We start from the raw sequence: 19,703 nt of genomic DNA, 5'->3' as shown, positions 1-19,703 counted from the left end.
ATTCCTCTTGTCCAAAAATTACCCACCAGGTTTCACCTCTCCATTACAAGCCATGTACAGACTTCAGAGTACAGACAGAGCTCTCTGAGGGGGGTCTTTCAGTCAAAAAATTAGCCAGCTACACAGCTCTGTTATAAGTTACAAGTGACTGGTGGCAGCAGCAGGAGGAGGAGGCGATGGGCACTGAGACGGAGTGGGGACCGCATTGGTAACTGGCATCTAGAGCTGGATGTAGTGCATCATCAATGCCACCTAGATGGCTGTAATGCTATATTTATGAATGGAGTACTAACAGGTGGCAACAGCAGAAGGAGGAGGCGGTGGGCCCTGGGATGGATCGTGGACAGCATTGGTAACTGGCATCCGGGGCTGGGTACTGGGCAGGCGGCATCAGTTACAGCATGAGGAGGAGGCGGTGGGCCCTGAGAAGGAGCAAGGACGGCATTGGAGGTTGAGGCCATCACCTATATGGACAGTGTAGAAGCTGTAGCTATTGAAGACATGAATGGATAAATGAGATTCCAATCTGTCCCTACCTACTATGTAGTGAAACCACATGAAACGGAACGGGCTTGGGGGATCAGTGGGGAAAGAAGACCCTGTTGAGCTTGAGTCTCAGCACCTCGGTGAGCTGAATAAACAGGTTGTCCAGGTTGGTTTTTCAAACTGGCTCCAAAAGGCTGCTGCTTCCTTGTACTGTATTGGTGTAGTCCATAAATCTAGTGTACTCAGAGTGTTTCACTGTTAGATAGATAAATACCGTATTTTTTGCCGTATAAGACGCACTTTTTCTTCCCCAAAACTGGGGGGGAAAAGTTGGTGCGTCCTATACGACAAATGTGTTATAAAATAATTGAAATAAGATACTCACCCGATACCCGATCCTGCGTGTGTCTCTTCTCCTCTCTGCAGCAGCGTGTGTCTCTTCTCCTCTGTGGCAGCGCTTGTCTCCTCCTGGCTGCAGTAAAAGAAGCCGGCACAGCACCCCCTGCTGTTCCCTGTCCTAACTGCCGTACAGTGGAAAAAAAGCACAGAGTGATCAGAAGGGGACTTCAAGATGCTCAGTTGTTTCAGTCATCTGACGAAGAGAGTCAGTTCACAGGCTTTCCCCCCACTTACTTTTCACCAGAACACTCTGAGCCAAACAAGCCAATTCAAACTGGCCCCAAAAGGCAACTGCTTCCTTTCGGCACATACAGGGAAACGCTCTCTTCTGATGATGATGATGATGATGTCCTTGATCCGACATGGGGCGAACAAGGCGATCATCATAGGCAGGAAGAAGAGGAGGAGGAGGAAGAAGAAGAGGTTGCAGAGCGCCCTCAAAGGGGGAGAGGGAGGAAGAGGGTAAAAGCTGCCCACACTCTGCATTCTTCACTTACCAGTGAGGCAAGTCATAATCATCTATCGTCGGAAGCTGCCTGTCACCACAGCTTTGCCTCAACAACCGCAGACCGCCACCACGAGCACCAGCTCCAGAGCACCTTTCAGCCCAGTTACCGTATTTTTTGCCGTATAAGACGCACTTTTGCTTCCCCAAAACTGGGGGGGAAAAGTTAGTGCGTCCTATACGACAAATGTGTTCTAAAATAATTAAAATAATATACTCACCCGATACCCGATCCCGCGTGTGTCTCTGGCTGCATGCAGCATCTGTCTCTTTTCTCCTCTGCCAGCATCGTGTCTTTCCTGTCTGTAAAGCAGAGCGAAAGAAGCTGGCACAGCGCCACCTGCTGTTCCCTGTCCTAACTGCCGTACAGTGGAAAAAAAGCGATCAGAAGGGGAATTTGAATGACACAGAGTGATCAGAAGGGAGCAGAGATCAGGCCTGTGTCAGTGACACCATCCCCATCATATGCCTGCTGGAACAGATGATGGTGGATCTCGGACATGACACAGAGCAGACGCTGCATCAAGAGATGATGTTTCAAACATCATCTCGGACATGCGTGCCTACTAGGCATAGTTCACCACAAATCCAGGAAAAGGTGGAGGTGGAAGAGGATGAGGAGGACATTGCAGGCATGGGAGATGGGAAGGAACGGGCAGAGGAGGATATTGAGGGTACATGGCATCCGTCCACCCAAACACAAGGCGGCATATTCTGTGGATGGCAAGACCAGGCGGAGGAGGAGGACGACCCTGTGCTGCTGCTCGACCCACAGGAGTGTGGGTCCAGAATTACCTCAGCTGTGGGTAGTTTGAGCCACATGACAGCCTTCATGCAGGAGTGCATAGCCAAAGATCCGCGCATACAACACCTAAAAACAAAGACTGACGACTATTGGATTGCTACATTACTGGATCCACGTTACAACCCTGAGATACAACAACTCATCTTGCCCAATACAGGGGACCTAAAATGCAGCACTACCAAGAAGTGCTTGTAAGGGACTTGTGCTCAGCCTTTTCGGCTGCCAGCAGCAGCAGGGATCCCTATGGCAGTTCCACTAGCCATGGGAGCCAAACAACTGCCTTAGGCGGCATGGGTGGCAGCAGTGGTAGAGGTCATCTAAGCCAGGCAGGCTTTTTTTCAGCGGAAACAACCGCCAGTCGTGCAGCAATTGCCAATGACACTCAGCAGCGCTACGACATCTGCAACCAGCAAAGCCAGGACCCACTGGGCTACTGGGTATCCAAGCTTGAGAAGTGGCCGGAGCTGGCAGAATATGCCATTAAGATCCTTGCGTGCCCAGCCGCAAGTGTGTTATCTGAAAGAATCTTCAGTGCAGCTGGGGTGAGTAGTAGTAGTGTGAGACAAGGGGATTCGGCTCGCCGCAGAAAATGTCGACCAAATCACTTTTTTTTTTAAATGAATAAGGCTTGGATCGGCGATTACTTCAACACCCCCTCTGCAGAGTGTACTGATTAGTCGCCAACTGCTGCACGGACATCTTGATGGGAAGAGCACGTTCACAGCCTTCGGCATCTCCTTCTACTCCTCACCTTAGTGGCCCTCTACCTCTACTCTTTCTCTGAGGTTTATAACTTGCAATGGAGCTGTGTAACTGGCTAATATTTTTTTACCGAGCACCTACTTCAGGGCCCTCTGCCTCTATTCACTTTGAGGCCTATATCACCTATTTGTATAATAATGTAATATTTGTATTTTTAGTAGAGAAATACATAAAATTTTCTGTCCTTTTGGATAGATAGCAAGTGGTATCAGAATTAAATATCTGTATTTTTTTACAGAAATACAGAATTTTTTATGGCTTTTTTGATAGATAGCAAGTGGTATCAGAATTAAATATCTGTATTTTTTTACAGAAATACAGAAATTTTTCAGTTTATTTTGATAGATTGCAAGTGGTATCAGAATGAAATATCTGTATTTTTTTTTATAGAAATACAGAAATTTTTCTGTTCATTTTGATAGATAGCAAGTGGTATCAGAATTAAATATCTGTATTTTGTTTACAGAAATACAGAAATTGTTATGGCTTTATTTACAGCAAGTGGTATCATAATTAAATATCTGCATTTTTTTTTCAGAAATACAGAAATTTGTATAGCTTTTTTGATAGCAAGTGGTATCAGAATGAAATATCTGTATTTTTTTTACAGAAATACAGAAATGTTTCTGTTTATTTTGATAGTTAGCAAGTGGTATCAGAATTAAATATCTGTATTTTTTTACCCTGCCTCTGGCTGCATGTATGTAACACATTGACTATCTATCTATCTATCTATCTATCTATCTATCTATCTAGCTAGCTAGCTAACAGTGAAACACTCTACCTATCTGAGTACAGTAGATTTCAGGACTGCACCAATACAGTACAACCCAACAATCTATCTGACTAAAAGTGTGAGTGTGACACAGCCTAAGTAAAGCACTTTTTTTACTTTGACAAAGCAAGCCAAGCAGCACAGAAAGGTTGTGATGCTAGCAAATCTCTGTCAGGAGTGGTAAATGTAGGCACGCCCTGGCCTTATATAGGTCAATGGCTGCCTGTGTGGCATGCAGTGACAGACAGCCAATTGGCTGCCTGCCACAACAAACATGGAGGGGAGCATCCCTGCTGGTATTGGAGGGCCCTATGCATCATGAGGGAGGTCCCTAGGCATTCTGGGAGGGTCAAATTCGGGGCTTTGAATCCAACAAAATTCGGGTCGCGTTGACCCGAATACGAACGGCCATATTTCGGGTCGAATATTAGGACGACCTGAATTCCAACAACAACACTAGTGAGCAATCCTGCTATTGTTGAAAATACACTATTGATGCTTTCTAATAAAGCACCCAAATTAATTAGCCCATTTTTTCTTACTTCTTCTTTCCATTTAGAGAACATGTTCTCAACAAGATTAAGAAATGGAGAGTATAGTGGTAAAAATAAGAGTTGGTGTCCGTTACTTTCAACCAAGTTCTTTACCTGGCTAATTTTATGAAAAGGGACATTATCCATAATTAGGATGGCATGCTGAACACTCTTTTCACTAAAAACATTCAAAACCTCATGAGTGCTTCTTGATTAAATGCCTGTGCTTGTGACTTAGAGTGGAGGATCCCATTTTTATTTCTCATACAACAAATTGAATAATTTCTGGAACGCACTCCAGCCACAACATGGCCGTCCTGTGCCCAATAGGAGATCTTCCCCTTTTGATTGTCATTGTGATGTTAAAACCTACTTCATCAAGAAAGTAGATGTTTTTTCCATCTTCCTTAGCAATGAGATCAAGGATTTTGTTAGCATAGCTAACCCTTTCTTGGAGAGAGTGGGAATCATTGCGACATGCAGGAATTAAGTTCTTTTTAATGACCCTTGGAATTTATCAATGCATCTATCTATTGTTGAAATAGATACATTCATTCCAAATTCGGCAAATAATTGATCCTTCATTTCCCTAAGGCTTATTCTGCAAACTTGCATAACTCCTCCTTATGGGTTTCATCCAACTTTGAATTTTTCAGACCTCCTCTTGGTAATTTTTCCCTTCTACATGAAGATTCAAAGGTCTTAATAATTTTGGTTATGGTTGTACGATTACAACCCAAAACTATTGCTATCTGGGAGGCATCACTTCCATTCAGATAACGGTCTGCCACTCTTTGTTCTGCACTCGTTCTGCATTACCTAATTCTCTGGCCATAAGGGTAATTGCAATACTAAATATAAACGTAATAACTTTGAAAATAAAAAGATGAATAATATTGTTATTGTAGCCCTGTATGTGGGGGGGGATCATGTAAATGACTCTCACAAACCAGGCTATGGCGCTAACCTGTAGATAACAGAGAGGATCCTGAGCCTTCGCTATGTGGAAGAGTGAGGATAATAATAAAGTTGGCAGTGCCTCCACCCAGGACAGGGTCTCTGTTAGCAGAGGGGGCTCCCTTCCTGGGACATTAACCAGAATTAATAACAGAAATATAAAACAGCACCTGAGGAACCACTACACACAGCATGCAACATTAACCATTGCAGGTAAATGAACACACAGGTTGGAGTATTTGTAAGCTTTATATCTCAAAATAGTAATAACAATATATACAATCAATAAACATAAATGAATACATATATCAAGCACATAGCAGAGTCCTGAGGGGAATTGTGCACAGATATACCCGGCTATATATATACAGTCTATAACCACAAATACCTCCAGTAATGATCAGTGTCAGGATGAGTTGCAGAGGCCTCTGGAGTTGATAGTAGCAAAGATGTCCTGATCTTGATCTTGAAAACAGCAGCAAGAAGATCCTCCAACCGGCAATTGTGCTGTGTGTGCTGTGATCCCGGATTGCAGGGATGCAGGCAAAGTCTCTGGAGTTCAGGAACAATCTATCTGCGCTACCACCTAGACCCTAGCAATCACACTAATCTGCCAATGCAACTGGACCTCTGCTACCTATGGGCCATCGGATGCCTAACCTATGCTAGATGTAACTAGACAGAGGGTGCAGATCAGTAAAGATAACTGAAAGGGCAGAGCAAATTATTATTTGTGTATATAGCTCATACACTGACTGTAGGGATATCCCAAAGTGATCTCTGATAAGATATCACAAATACCCCATTAATACAGAGGGGATTCATTATAATAATGCACTACACACAGAGAAGGCAGTCAGTGCCCCTGATTCATCAATAAAATCCGCGCTCGCTGGAAGCGCGAAAGTACGCGCGGCCATCGATTGCGGTTTACCGCGGTCCGGACTCGAGTGTGCGCGTACACTCGCCTCACTGCCAGCCGGATTCCTGCCTTCACAATAATAAGTTTTTAGGGCTATGGGTAATGTGTGTGCCATTAGAAAGAATGATTTTTTAGGGGAACAGTGACTTTTAATGCAAACTCGCCAGTGTAAAGCTGCCGGAGATGCGCGGGTCCGGCCGCGAGCATTTTCAGTTGCTGAATAGCGCGATGGCGTACAATTTCGGATCGCGAATACAAATGCGCGACCGATAATCCGATTCTGCTTGATGAATCAGGGGCAGTGTGTTCTGGAAGGGATGCAGGTACCTATCCTGGCTGAGCAGATGTTCTCATCTCTGTCCCTGTACCTCCTGCATTTCTCTATATCCTGATGGGGTTTCTCAGGCCACTATCAGGGGCAGAAAAAACTTCAACAACTTTATTTGCAATTTACAAAGTTACAACTCAGCAAGCAGATAGAAAAAGGCAGTCCCCCTACATTATCCTAAAACTTAGTATAAATCCCTTAAATAAAGATATTAAATTTTAAAATTATATAAAAGAAAAAACATAATAATTGACAAATCATAAATTTATTTTCATATATTTTTATTAATGTTTCTTGAGAAAAACTTTTATGGTAAAAATATTGTGTTATATTTAAATTTTGGAAATGGCATCCTATCACTAGTATATTCCTGCCAGTATTTTTCCACTTCTTGTAAACAAGCTAAGCTGTTCAGCAAAAGTGACAGTTAGGGAGGTTGGATGAAACCATTAGGTGCGGCTGGGGGTGCTTACCATTGTGCCACAGTGATAATTGCTATTTAATTTCTTGTGTTCTGCCTTCTGTTGGCAATGTCAATTGAAATACCCCAAGGATTCCCCACAGCTCCAATGTTCACAGCTTCATCATCCACTGCATCATTACCAGGTAAGGACACCTTTCATTATAATGTATGTAGTTCTTGTATTATACATATTGGGCTCAATTTACTATGTCTTAGGACAAAGATCAGCCATTTGGCTGTCGGTTTAAAAGACCTAACGTTCACTGCTTTAGAGCATAAGCTTTGTCCTAGTGTGTCAGCTAATATAGCTTAGTCCAACCCAATCACAGCTACATTGGCTAAATTAAATATTTTTTCCCTTGTGTTAGCAATGTCTGACTTGAGCCCAATATACTGTAGCAATTGATACAAAGGAGAATAGAGACCATATAAAGTTACACTCCATATGCAGTGCATAGAATGACATGGGAATTGTGTGAAAAGGGCTCTGATGGAGCCATAATGACCATATTGATAATTTTGGACAATGGTCCCAGAATTACCATTCATCTTATGTTTCCAACAAAAGAGCCTGATTTTATATTCTGTTCATTAATATATTGTATTAATTTACATTGTATAATGTTGATCATGGTGATTATTTATAGGATAATGTAACCTACACATATAAATAGAAAATTTCCAACATTTATGTTTTTTTTCTATGATTTTTATCAACAAACTTTGCAAATGTGCAAGGTGATTATCAGGATACTGACAACATGGAAGCCGACTACTCGTACGTAAATGACTATAGTAACATTGTGGGTGGTCAGAGGATGATGGAAGGAATCATAAAGCCAGAACACTCGGAAGATATTTCATCCTGGTTTCGATCTCATGTTCAAGGTATGTTTTAGAGTTTTTAAATTTTAAGCTTATTGCAATTGCGTCAATATTAATGCTAGTTTAAAGTGCTCCAGCCAAAAGCATTCTTGTTTAATAATAAATGTGGAAAGAGTTAAAAATCCTTTTGTTGGGAAGATGTCACCAACAGGAAGGTGTAAACATTTACCAGTTTTTACTCTACCCACTTCCACAATAGTTCCACTATATTACTTTTTTTCAGCCATATTTTTATCATAGAGCTCATATCTAATACCTCACTTCTTTCTTTTGTAGAGCTCCCTACTTGGCTTCTGGCTATGATAATTGTCACTGTCAGTGGGATTTTTTTAGTATTGGTGATTGGATGTGTCTGCCTAACAAAAACATAGTAAGTATCCACTACCAACATCATTATTCAAGTTTTTGTTGTTATTGTATGTCTGTGTTTTGGTCAGAATCTCACATAAATACAGAAATGCCTGGACCAGGGTGTAGCTAGTGATGCCACAAAGACCACTATTTCCATGCCTGTCCTGGTGACACCCTGTGAAACTATGTGGGCTCATGAGCCAGTATTTGTGGCCTGATCCAGCGACAAAATGATATACTAGAGGCAGCCTCTGATCTTGTACTTTCAGCTTGTCCTTTTGTTTACACCTGTAAAAATGTATTAGTTATTTTGATAAAATTTTGTATATTTTGTATTTTACACTAAAACTTTTCTTTATCTTTTAGCCTGAGCATACAATCAAAAACAAAATACATCACTCAACTGGTAGAAATAGTCATCAAAAAAAACCAAGAGATGAAAGCAGAGAGGTCTAATCATTACATGCCCTCAGAAGAGATGATGGAGGAAATACTTGAAGAAATGTTAAATGAAAGATAAGGGACCAGGCTGCTCATCTTCTATGTTATCTGATCTGGTCAAACTGTAAAGTACAGTGGTCGTCCCCACTCTATCATTCGTCAATCTACCCAGAATGACATTGGGGGACCATTGTACTCAATCCAGATTTACATACATCAAAAAAATGAGCAGCATGCCGAAATGAAGTTATATCTTCCTTCAGAGCTGCTTTACAATGCCCATCTTGTATGCTATCTGATCAAACTATAAAGTACAGCGGTTGTCCCCACGCTGTCATTCGTATCAATCCAACCAGAACGACAATGGGGGACATCAGGGGACCATTTTACACCGTTTTTCATACATCAACAAAATGAGTAGCATGCGGAAATAAAAAGCAGGTAAGAAGGAAGATATGATTTCCATGCTCATCTTGTATGTTACCTGATCAAACTGTCCTTCGGAAAGTACAGTGGTCATCCCCATTTTGTCGTTCATCAATCCACCTAGGTGAATTGATGAAAAACATTGGGGGACATCAGGGGTCCATTGTGTACAATCCCTATTTTCATACATCAACAAAATGAGCAGCATGCTGAAATGTAAAGCAGTTCAGAAGGATAATATGACTTCCATGCTGATCTTGTAAGTTATCTGATCAAACTGTCCTTATCCATTTTGATATCAGGCATAATCTGTAGCCTGACAGTACAGCTTCCATGCTGTGCTTGTATATTATCTGATCAAAATGTGTCATCTGCAGCCTGATATTTATTAAATCAGTGTTCATTCCCATGCTGTCATTCATCAATACTTGTGGATTGATGAACAGCATCAGAGGATCACTGTACGCTGATTTTTATACATCAACAAAATGAGCAGCATGCCGAAATGGGAAGCAGTTCAGAGGGAAGATATGACTTATATGCTCATCCTGTATGTTATCTGATCAAACTTTCTCTAGGAAAGTACAGAGGCCATCCACACTTTGTTGTTTATCAATCTACCTGGGTAAATTGATTAACAACAGTGGGGGCATCGGGGGACCATTGTACACAATGCAGATTTTCACACATCAACAAAATGAGCAGCATGCTGAAATGTAAGGCATTTCAGAGAGATGATATGACTTCAATGTTCATCTTGAATTTTATCTGATCAAACTGCCTGTATCTATTTTGACATCAACAAAATGAGCAGCATGAAATGTAGAACAGCTCAGAAGATGTGGTCAACATGGCCTCAACCTTTTCAAATACTGACTTTGTTAAACCTATAGACAAGAACAGAAGAGAAGGGTGGAATCCTCATGGTGAATCCAGACTTTAATTTGCACATCACAACAATGTTGGACTTGTATGTTGTCTGATCAAACTGGCTTCATCTGCAGCTTGATATCCAAGAACTAGAGAGAAGTACTGTGAGCATACAAATGACCAAGCTGTTAAGGTGCGTACACACTTCCAATTTTTATCGTTCCAATCGAACGACGAACGATCGATTGGGCAAAAAATCGTTCGTAAAAAAGTAACCAATGACGCCGACGAACGAGGAAACTCGTTGGAAACGAACGACCGGACCGGCAGATCGGATTGGACGACGATCGTTGAACATCGTTCGTGTGTACGGCCGTTCGTTGATCGTCCATGTTCAGAGCATGCGTAATGAACGAACGTTCGTTCACTTTCCTGTCGTGCACATAGTTCCTCTATCGCTTAAACGATCGTATCTATTGTGTGTACAATATCTACGAACGATCGTGTCGTTACCTCTATGTGCAGGATCGGTGCTATACGATCGTTCGTATATATCGTGCAGGATCGTTCGTCGTTCGTTTTCCAACGATAATAATTGGAAGTGTGTACGTAGCTTTAATCACATCACATATCAGCCACTTGAGAAGCTAGCAAAAATGTAAAGTAGCTCTGAAAGATAATGTTATCAGCAGCACATCAGCCAGGAACTCTGAAAAAATGTCCAGTCAGGATGGGAAAAGAAGAGAACAACTGAAAATCTACACTTTTCAATGCAATACTTGGCATGTGTATTCTGGCTATTAGAATGGTCAAACATATCAACATTCTGTGGAATAGACAATACACAATAGATCGTTCGCAAAGGTTAGCTAATGTACCACAACATAGTCAGAATTGCACCTTCAGGGAGGCATTGGTAGCTAAAAGCTAAATAGTTTACCTTGCAGCCTTGGGGTCCCTGGTTCAAATATCAGCTAGGACTCCACTCCTGTATGGAGTTTACATGTTCTCCCCGTGTATGCATGGATTTTCTCCCTCAACTCCAAAAATATGCAGTCATGTTTATTGGTTCCCTTTAAAATTGTCATTGATATGTGTGTAATACATTTCCTAATAAAGAATAAAACAAAAAAAATGATTGTGTCTACTCTTTTTCTCCTATAGACAATATGCATTACTACACAGTTACATATTATGAATTCATATACTATCTAGCTACATAATTTGAATGTATACTATTTGTAGATACCGGTAAGTATTTTAGCTGTGGATTTAGAAGTTTGTCCGGTGTTCCACTATGATGAAAGGTATATAAAGGTTAATTATTAGACCAATTCAAAGAGCAGTAATGATGTGTAAATTGCAGTAAGTCATAACAACAAATCAGGACTTGCTGCCTGCATGATGCAGGCTACTGAACACTATTGTATTTACCATCCAGCCTGACTGTATCTTGGTGAAGTGTAATAGAAGTCAGCAGGAAGGCTGTAAAATGATGGACTGCTCACAAAAGATCAAAACTCAAGAATTTATGAATGATTTTGGTGAAATTATTCTTCTTGGAGGAAAAGCATCAATCCCCTGTATAAGGATTTTAATCCCCTATTTGGTCATTGTTTATAAATTTAATAAATTCATTGATTATGCCAGAGATCAAAGAAGAATAACCAGCTTGGCCCAAGCTGATAGGCAACAATAACCTGAATACTACTTGTTACTACTGGAAGTAAAAAGGTTTAGAGAAATTGCCCTGGACAGTTGTATATTAGCCTTCTGAACACTAAATAGACAAGTTCATTTTTTTTTTCAGTCCCTTCTATTATTCTTTAGTTTCAGGTTGTTTAGGCCATATCCACAGTTATTACATGGTCCACTCTGAGTCATGTTAGATATATTTCACTATTAAGTCACATCACCAAACTAAAACAATATGAGTCTCCAGACCCCTCAGGAAAACAAGGCACCAATGGAGATAAAGTATTCTGGATACCAGGACATAGCATTTAATAACAGACAATGAAACTGGCCAAAAGCCCTAGTAGGACACCTGGGTCACTTCCATCGAACAATGAATTCAGACAGAATAGATATTTGTCACAGCTTTTAATTGAGACAACCCAGGGGAACCCTTAAAATTATTTCTATGGGGAACCCCCGCTAAAACTGACCAAACATTATGCTTACAGTGGTGGCCTGAATGCAACCCTGAAGACTCTGGTATCATGCTGCTGGCTCTGCCAAGTGGCTTTGGCTAAAGAACTATATATACAAGCACCAGAAAATGGAAGGACAATCATTCACAGCTCAAGGAGCCCCCAGCAAACCCTGGCGTTCTGTGAAAGGCTGGTATAAACTATTAAAATGACCATTTTTTAGAGACACAGGTGGTGTTGGTATTTAACCCCTTGTCTGATCTTACAAAAGTGTGCATCTTGTTTTCACAAAACAACACAATGCTGACACAAGAAGATGCTGATTTCTGATCATGTATTAGTTTTTGAACCTAAAATAAATTTATTTATTGAAGTTAACAGAAGCAAATCATATTCAAATATATTCAGACCGCACAATAAACCCTGCTTACTTAAAGGTGACCAGTCACCTACAAATGCTTCTCAGTGTAGAATTCCTATTTCAGCATTAGAAAAGTTTTACACGATTTACCCTAGAAATATATTTTTTCATTAATCCAATGCTGCTCATTTGTAAACATAAATAGATCACAAGCTTGTTATTGTTATTTTTTAAAAAAGTTAGGAGCAGAAGAAGTGAACAGACTTATCTGCTTGGCATATTTTTAATTCCTGGGGCAAAAAGCTGGATGAGCTGATGATGTAATCTGCAATGAAAATGAATGGGACAATAAAACCACATCCATCCAAAAGAGAAAGTCTATTTGTACATATTTTGGAATGTTCAGGGCTTAAAGAAAATAGGTTTTATTTAGCCACATATAAAATACTGCATTGGAAATATTTAGAATTACAAATTTTAGCTGGCAAGTAAAGTTGTAAAGACTTTGTTTTTTTTATCATGCTGGTTTGTTGAAAATGAACAAGAACTCAACAGTTGAAACAGATTACAGAGCTGTATGATTGCAATTAGAGAAAGACAGTCCAAAAGGAAATGGCTTCTACTGTCATCTTTTTTTTTATATATAATGCCCTGCAATACAATTTTTTGTAACACCACTTCTAATGTTAGGCAATTTTCAATGTTTCATAGAGCATAGCTAATCATGACATTGCTGCTCTGTGACTATAACACGATAAGTGCAGGGCGTGGTGGTGATCATCATTTAGGGTGCCTGTTTATGATAAAATGTGTACACACTTTGTTCTCAGTTGTCCAGGCTGAAAAACACAAGGCATCATTCAATCTATAAGAAGGAATATACCTTGTTATTAAAGACAGCACTGGAGAATACGTATTGGAAACAATGTCTAGAGTACTTAAAAAGCCTTCTAATAGAGTTAGTGTTTAAAAAAGAAATAATAAAGATTTTAAAAAATGCCCCAATCAAACCATGTTTGCCCACTTCTGAAGCCATTTTTTGTCTGTGTGTACTCCCTGTGGCAGACAGGACTATCAGAGAGATAGGTTAGGAAATACTGGCTAAGCCAAAATGGTGATCACTGTGTATTTAACATATGCAAGTCTGGATTCCTGTTTGCTCACCTAATGCCGAGCAAATTTCTCAATCACAGTTCCATGTACTAGTTATTGTCTTTTGCCCACAGGGGCAGACAAACAGGCGTTTCTGATGAGGGACTAGTCCCCCGTACATATGAGATAGAAACTGTAAATGTATGTCAGAACAGGTACATTATTTTATTAAATGCAAATAGGACAGATGTTTGTCTCAACATAATATTTATTTTTACCTTTCTGTACGTGGAGAGCATGGTGTCAGTTACTGTACAAAATCCTCACTCAGAGTTAATAACAAACAAAGCAAAAAAAAACCTTTCCGGAGTTTAGACATTCATTAACTTCTGGAGCAAGCTGTGCTTTGATATTCAAAAAGAAACAACTGCAGAGTTTGCCATGGTCACTAAAGAGTTACAAAAGGTTGCAGAACAGCTCAGCCCTTAAGATCACCCACGACCTCAGCTGTGTTTACCAAAAGATTTCTTCTGCAGGTAATGCGAACTGCCCCCCATCAAGCCTCAGTTCATATCTAGGAGTCGTCTGTATGTCAGGAGTCCTTAACTCGGGGACTACCTGTTTTATTATTATTATTAATATTATTATATTATTATTATTATTATTAATAATAAACGGGATTTTTATAGCGCCAGATAAAGACAGTACACAGGAGGCAGATACAGTGCCAGATACAGTATACAGACAGATACAGACAGTGACACAGGAGGAGGAGAGGACACTGCCCCGAAGAGCTTGCAATCTATAATAATATTGTGCATTATAGTCACATAAAATACTTTTTGCATATACCATATAATTACATTTATACAAATATTATCCAGATCTGTGTGTGCCTCTTGTTTTACATTCCTTGTGTAGGAAAATAACCTGGAGTTGGCAACTTCAGATAGCATGGATAATTTGCTTCCCTTACCAGTTACCTGCAGATTCAAATTGATTTGCACCGCTCATGTCTACATGGCCATAACCTGCTATGGATGCCAGTCTGCACCAGTGACTTGCTTCTTTCCTAACACACAAACAAGAGGGACAGTGGGGGAGAAAGAGGGCGATGAAGAGGAGAGAAGATGGGGAAAGAAATAATTGAAATGGAAAAGATGGGGGCAAGGGGGATGAAAAAAAGAGTGATGTGGTGTAAGGAATATATTTTTGCTGAGTCTGGAAGTTGTTTTTGTGTTTTTTGCTATATTTTGCAGATAATTGAGTTGTGTCGAAACTAGTTATATCCTCCTTATCAGTAAGTCAATATTTGCTCCATCCTTACATTTAAGCATCTTCCTCAGCGAATTTGGTAAGTTAAGATTCTAACTACTAAGTGTCTTCCACCTTGTTGTCTGACTACATAAACTGCAATGTGATAATAAAGATTTGAGAAGAAGTGATATAACTATATGCTTAAGCTGGGTGTGTGTTATTCACTGCTCCCAACGCGTTGAAAACAGAGGTCATGATAGAGAGGGAAATATTGGTCTGGGATCAATAGGAAATCGCCTTAACATGTGGAAAAGAGAGGAAGAAGAAAGGCAGAGTGAGATTGGAAGGGAGAGGAAGAAGCAGGGGAATAGTGAGGTGGGTCTGGGTGGGAATGGCGTGCCCCAACTTTTTTCGGGTGGGGAGGGGGCACATTGGCCAGAGCTGGAGACCTTGTCTTCCATATTGAATTGCAGGCTCAGGGAGTTGTCCAGGTTGTCTTAGAACACAACCCGCCCACTCTCCCATCGCAGGTCTGAGCAAGAGAGTGGGTGGGTTCTAGTATCATGACCTCACTCTGAGGGAAGTTTTTTCCCCTTTGAGTGACACAGGCAGGGGTGTAGTGGGTCGGGAATGTACTGTGCCCCCCCTTTTTTTATTATGACTACACACCTGGAAGGAAGGAAGGTAGAGAGAGGGAGAATGGAGTGTGGAGCAAGTGATACCTTGACTACAAAAATCACTGCACAGATCTCTGCACTATGTAACCTCAGTATCATAATGATATTGGTAAACTATTTATATACCTCCAACATATTATGCAGCGTGGTATGTGTGGAACACTTTTCACTTTGTTCTTTCTATTACTTTTGAGTTGGTCAACCAATAGCAGCATGTTCCAGTTCTACATAGAAATATTGCAATACCGCTCCCAGTGGTTGTGGGCCTTAGGCCACAGCCTTGATGGCCTTGTGATAAAATTCATCCCTGGAGCCCTTATCGCAATGCATAGTTGTAAAGTCAGCCTAAAGCTTAGAAAAGGTGACAGAAGTGTGGTGCTCCTGTCCCTTTATTTTGCCCATGTAATAACACAGTTTTATCTTCTAATTAAATATGCGTCAGTGTGAAACTGAATCTGTGTCGTTTGTATATCCCCATATGTAATGTAGGATTTGCATCATTACTAGTTGCCTATGGCTCATGGAGGAAGATGTTTGCATGGGGGAATCATTTAATGAAGATGGCAGCAATGGATTTTGAGTGGTGAGGGAGGGCATAAAGCTGTTGTTGCTGAAGAAAAACAAACTCAAGAGATAAGTTTACTGTAATGTGTGAAGATCTCATACATGCTTGTATACTTCTGAGCCCTTCTTCTTTAAAATGACCCTGTCACCACTGGATAAACTCTAATCCTATTTTAAATTCTGAATTCATACTTACCGTTCTGCTGGTGTCCTCTTAAACACCATTCCTTTGATGTTCCTTTGCAGCTTCAGGTTTTTGCCAATGATTGTGTTAAATACCTGTTCACCCTGTCACACACTGTGGTTCCTCCTGCCTATATGTGCAGTGGTAATAGACAAATAAATAAAAACTAATATAGTGTACAACTGAGAGAATGGGTATTCCTCGCACCCAGTGGCACCACTGGAGGGGGTGCATACTGTACTGGGTGACACCACATTGTCTGTGTAATGAAAGGATATTATTTTGGTGGCTGCCTGTGGTAGGCGCAGCACTATAAAGTGCCTTGTGCGCTGTGGCATTAGAAGAATTATTATCTGTCTCTCTTTTGTCTGATCAGACGGTCTTTATAATTCCTCTAGTACCGTTTCATAAAAGTAGTAGGTTTAAAGAGCACACCAAATACTTTAAATAACTTCTTTAATAACTTCAAACTTTCTTCATATAACACTGCTGCTTCTGCAGCGGAAGGTCTATGTACAAACATGCAGTGAATGAGGTATCATAAAATGGTGGATCAACAGTTTCAATCTTGTTTGTCACATAAGATGGTGGATGAATCTGACTCTCAGGTAGAGAACTTTGACATGCAAGATAATTTACACTACGTCTCTCAGTCTTATTCTCTTTGTACTCTTATTCTGTATAATCCGCTCTGTATTAGATAGAACTGTTCGGTTTGCAGTATGACATGGTAAGATGGAACTATGAAGATTGATGGTTAAGAGGTTTGGTTGGTAAGAGGTTGAAGTTGGTTAATTTGTTGTTTGTTGTTTGTTGTTGTTGTTGTTGATGATGATGTTGTTGGTGGAACTTTAAGCAAACACATGAGAGGTTCAACAGACAATCCCAATCACTAAATTACAGAAATCTATAAAACTGCAATAAATACCTTTTTGGCCTTTTGTCTACTTCTATGAAACTCTCTGACTGATCTCTTCTCTTCTCTCTCTGTTAGCACACTGAATGCAGCCTGTTTGCTAGGGAATTTTCATAGGCACAGTGTAAGGCTGGTTACTGTATGTAAATACAGTGAGAAAAGTTCGGGCTTATCGAAAATAGTAACTTTTTTTAGCCCGTACCAAGGTCGGGCTTATCGGTCAGGTGGTTAAATAGAACTGATCACAAATATGGGGGTTAATTTGCAGTCACTTACACCAATGTGAGTTTTTTTTATTGCTGTCCAAAGAACTGATTCTAGGAGTTTTTTTTGTGTTGGATTTTGTATGCCAGGTAGGTGTGTGTCATACCTCCTGACATTTGGGGGTGACAAAAAGGGACAAAGGCAAAGAGCGGTACTTCACATGTCATGGCAAATGATGGGTGTGGTCCATGGGCGGAGCAAAGTTTAACTATTTAAAAAAACGAACAATACATAGTTTTCAACATTTTTAATAGGAAAAGGATGAGGAATTCAGTTGTGAATTGCTTCAACTTCCATAAGGTGACACATTTCACAAAACCATCTGCTTCATCAGACTATTTACATCATCCACTTTAAGTCTGATGAAGCAGATGTATCTGTGAAACGCGTCACTTAATTAGGCTGCAGAAGTTTACCTGCTGATTATCCTTTTCTTTCTGACCAACATATAAAGTACCTTACTTTTGTTATAAACTATGTTTTAACTATAGTTTAAAAAATACAGAAGAAAGAGAAGTATTACAGTGTTTCTTGACCTTTTTACCATGGGGAACCCTAGAAACACAGAACCCTAACTTTCAGGTCTTCAGGGAACCCCTGCCATAATTACTATATTTACAGCTCACAGTACATTAGTGTGGTGGTCAGTGGGAAGAATGTCTCTTACATTGCTGGCCAATAGGAAGAATGTCACCTTTACAGATAGCCCAAAAGATCATTGAGGCCAATTAAACCAGTGGTCGCCAACCTTTTCAGACTGGCGGACCACTAAATTTACCGGCTCTGAACCGCACATGCGTCAGGAGCCTTGTGTCACTCAAAGAGGGAAAAACCTCCCCCAGAGTGACGTCATTATGACATAACCCCACGCACTTTCCCATGGCAGGTCTGAGTCTGCGATGGGAGAGTGGGTGGGTTGTGTCCGGAGATACAGCCCACCCACTTCCCTGAGCTTGCGATCCCTATGGGGGACATGGTTCGCTGCTCTGGCCGGTGCGTCCCCCAGCGGGGTCCTTATCCTGACCAGAGCAGCGAACCACCATAATTGTCCGCGAACCACTGGTTGGCGACCGCTGAATTTAACTGACCTGAGAGGCACAATGTGCTCATTGCTCAAGCAGCCCTGGTTGAAAAACACTGATGTATTATTGCTTTATTAAAGCGGAACTAAACTTAAAAGTGTTCTCTACCCTTTTATGCAAAGTAAAAACTGGTGTTTTCCCCTAAGCGCGACACACACCCCGCGCGCATGCGCCTTGCGGATTCCGTGCATTTGGTGGTCCGTCGGAAAATATAGGCGACTATTGATCTATGTGGTTTTTAACGCCATCTAATGGCAGCTTGAGGTAATACATGAGTTAGAATCAACTTCTGCCCCCATGAAAATGCAAGGGCTCTCCAGGACACGGGACTGACAGCTGGAAAGCAGTTCTATCCCGGCGAGATCAGGACAGTTAGGAGCTATGTGTTTAGCTCATTTATGTTTGAATGCAAGGTTGAAATTTCAGAGCTCATCCAATGAGGGTAAATGATGCACTACTTATACCTAGAAGAAATAGTCCAGTGGCAGGAACCATGCTGATGTGAAAAACCTTGCTTATTATGAGCTCTTCCTTGATAACAGCACATGCAACATACACCCTGAAGGGAGGAACTATGCGGCATCTCTACGCATGCGCACTTTTATAACTCGCTTCGCTTTCTGCGGTGTTTGTGCCTCTCCGGCCTCTGTAAACAGCTGCAGTGACTCCGCCCCACCTATGCTCCGAAGAGGAGGAAGAAAGATGGCGGCGCGGCGGCTCAGGATAGCGGAGGAAAGAACAGAGTAAGAGAGCCGCTAGGAAAAAGAAAGCAGAGGGGTGCGTGGGTTGAATCGTAGTGGGCATCCTGCCTGGGTGTGTGAAGGGCAGAGGGGGAGTGCACAGGGCTGCTGTCATTGCCATCATTATCATCTGTACCACGTGACCTAACACCCAGCTGTCACATTCCACAATATACCCCCCTTCCCCACGACATTATTCTCGAGATGATCAGTATCACCCACTGCACCTACCTCATCTCTGTGTCCGTCCCTTTTGGCTACATATCGCAAGCCCCATTCCCGGGCTCCTGTTTATTCATCCCCCACTAATACCTGATTGCCTGTATAATACCCCCCTGCGCCAATACCTGTTCGGTATAATACCCCCCGCGCCAATACCTGGTCGGTATAATACCCCCGTGCCAATACCTGGTCGGTGTAATACCCCGTGCCAATACCTGGTCGGTGTAATACCCCCCCGTGCCAATACCTGGTCGGTGTAATACCCCCCGTGCCAGTACCTGGT

The 19,703-nt window shown here is 41.2% G+C and overlaps 1 protein-coding gene across 4 annotated transcripts in view; it reads left to right on the top strand.

Annotated features, from left to right (window-relative positions):
- Positions 1 to 19,064: 19,064 nt before the first annotated feature.
- The window catches only part of RABL6 (RAB, member RAS oncogene family like 6), a 29,361-nt gene continuing 28,722 nt past the window's right edge, over positions 19,065 to 19,703 (top strand). For 3 of the 4 annotated variants that reach the window (XM_072431181.1, XM_072431182.1, XM_072431178.1), the window contains exon 1: positions 19,065 to 19,201. The gene's annotated coding sequence lies outside the window, so the exon portion shown is untranslated. The other variant, XM_072431179.1, reaches the window with a different exon arrangement.

The sequence above is a fragment of the Pyxicephalus adspersus genome, chromosome Z (assembly GCF_032062135.1).
Source record: "Pyxicephalus adspersus chromosome Z, UCB_Pads_2.0, whole genome shotgun sequence".
Classification (NCBI taxonomy): domain Eukaryota; kingdom Metazoa; phylum Chordata; class Amphibia; order Anura; family Pyxicephalidae; genus Pyxicephalus; species Pyxicephalus adspersus.
Note: the sequence above shows the minus strand (reverse complement) of the source record. Positions and strands in the feature narration are given on the sequence as shown.